Below are 2,158 nucleotides of genomic sequence, written 5' to 3'. Positions count from 1 at the left end.
GGGGGGGGCTGTAGGAGGTGGGTCGTCTTCTCATCCCATTCCGTCATGATCAATGCACTGTCACGCACCCACCGTGGGGAGCACCGACTGGGGCCGCCCCGCCTGTCCCCCGGGGAGTGCGGGGGCGGAGGGAGCGGAGGGACGGGGGACTTCCGACACGATATCGCCGCGCGCGACGCGTGGCCACGACGTCGACGACGCCCCGGCGACGCGTACGCCCCTCCTCCCCCGCCTGTTGGTTGTTCCCAGGACGCCCACCCGCCGCCAGGGCGCTCGGCCAAGCAAGCAGCAGCAGCAACGGCAGCCGGACCGGACGTCTCCGAAGGACTAATCACTTTCGCTGAAAACTTTACACAAGCTGCTCTCAAAGTTATGGCCGGCGCGGTGTGGCGGAATGCGGGCGGCGGACGGGATGGCCGCGGACAGCGCGGCGGCCGCGGGGGTTCTCGACCCCGGGGTCCAGGACCGACAGCAGGCCGTCGACGTCATGATCACCACGCACTGCCACGGCCCCTCCCCATCGCAAGAAAAGGGGTATCTATCTGCCAAGCCACGCCCTGCCAAGAGTGACAGGATTTCCTATCCTCGTCCTGAACCGCGGAGAAGGGGAAGGGGCACAGGCAGAAGACGAAGCCAGCAGCAGGCCAAGCAAGCAGCAGTGTGGCGGAGCTGAAAGGGTATTTAGCCGGCCGGTGGTTGAAAAAATAATAAAAAGCCTCTAACAGAAACGTTATTCTTCGAATCCCACATCCGTATAGTATATCGCTCAGTGCTTTCTCTGTGCGCCCCGCCCCGCCCCGCCCACCCGCCGCGTACGCGCGCGTCTTCCCTCCTTGCCTCCCCCGCGGGCACAAAGAAGTCATAGAAAAGAACAGCTCCCTGCACCTCTGGCATTCGTCCGTCAAGCGTTACTGTGAGCTCATTGCCCAACGCATTCATAACGCCAGTTTTACCTTAGTAATTATTCTACAGAAAAGGGGCCAAGACGTCACGACAATAGTACTAGCCTATGATACTCTTCTAATGGTTACCTTCAATGTAACTATAGTTACCATATACCAGTATATATACCACACTTAGTGTGTGAGTAATTTCCCGACTTAAATTCATTGTTCAATGGCCGAAAATATTACAATGCAAGTGGTTTAATAAAATCACTCCATATTAAACGTATCGTTTTAAACAGAGTCGTCTTACCTTTTCGAAATAAATTAAACAGATCCAATCAATCCTTGCGGGTGTTGTGGAGAGCGCCCCGACCACAACAAAAAGAACTTTCTTGAAGCACCAAACACAACACACAGCACAAGGAAGAGGGGGCGGGGGAAATCACTTGACTTTTCACTGGCGGTCAGTTTCAGGCCGCAGGGGGGCGCCGGCAGCACCGGCCCGGCTGGACTTGCGCGCTCGCGGAGGAGAGTGTGGGTGGGTGCGACGGGACGTGTGAACCGTGCGCTCCGCCAGCTGACAGCAGACTGAGCGGCGGGCGGGGCGAGCGCAGCGCGCCAGCGGCAGCGCGGCAGCCAGCGGCGGCAGAGCACAGACTGCGCTCTCTCTCTCTTCCTCCTCTGCGTTCCTCGGCATCTCTCTTTCTCCCTCACCGAGTCTCTCCCCCGTTCTAATCCTCCCTTTCTCTCTCTCTCTCCCTCCCTCCCTCCGCGCCTCCCCCCTCTCTGCATAGCGGTGCCCGATGCACACCAAGCACCACGCCACGGAGCAGTACGACTACAATGCTTTGGGCCCCTGCTCCTGCTCCTCCGCCCCGCGGCTGCCGCGGTGCTGGCGGATGAGATGAGGAGGCCCCCAGGACTGCAGGGCGGCGCCACTAATGGGGTCCTCCCAATTAGGCGCCAATGCCGATCGAGTGTCGGCGCCCCGCTGGAGCCGCAACGAGTTCAATGAGTTCCTCGAGCAATCAACACGTAGGTGCGCTGGTGTGAGCGGGCCGGCCCTGATCACGCCGCGGCACGCACGCGCCGCCCGGTGGCCCTCCGGCCGATACACGGCCCTCGGCAAGTGGTATATTTTTGGCCATTCTCTGAGCGAGCGGGGAATTTTACGAGTTTACGCGACAAACTGTGAAACGTATTGCATGTAGTCGTATACTGAGTGCGCGGCGCAAAAGAGGGAAGCGGGAGGTGGGTGGTGTGGGGGCGGA

At 60.0% G+C, this 2,158-nt stretch overlaps 1 protein-coding gene across 16 annotated transcripts in view; it reads right to left on the bottom strand.

Annotated features, from left to right (window-relative positions):
- Positions 1-2,158, bottom strand: part of LOC113208097 (protein-methionine sulfoxide oxidase mical3a) — a 69,454-nt gene that overhangs the window by 32,864 nt on the left and 34,432 nt on the right. For 10 of the 16 annotated variants that reach the window (XM_026424948.2, XM_026424953.2, XM_026424949.2 and 7 more), the window contains exon 1: positions 1,198-1,493. The exons of 2 other annotated variants lie outside the window; for them this stretch is intronic. The gene's annotated coding sequence lies outside the window, so the exon portion shown is untranslated. Of the gene's footprint in view, positions 1-1,197; positions 1,495-2,158 lie in introns of those variants that run through there. 4 more of the 16 variants (XM_052275602.1, XM_026424958.2, XM_026424956.2 and 1 more) reach the window with 3 other exon arrangements.

The sequence above is a fragment of the Frankliniella occidentalis genome, unplaced genomic scaffold (assembly GCF_000697945.3).
Source record: "Frankliniella occidentalis isolate FOCC.00 unplaced genomic scaffold, Focc_3.1 Scaffold8, whole genome shotgun sequence".
Classification (NCBI taxonomy): Eukaryota; Metazoa; Arthropoda; class Insecta; order Thysanoptera; family Thripidae; genus Frankliniella; species Frankliniella occidentalis.
This window is presented reverse-complemented; position numbering and strand designations above follow the sequence as displayed.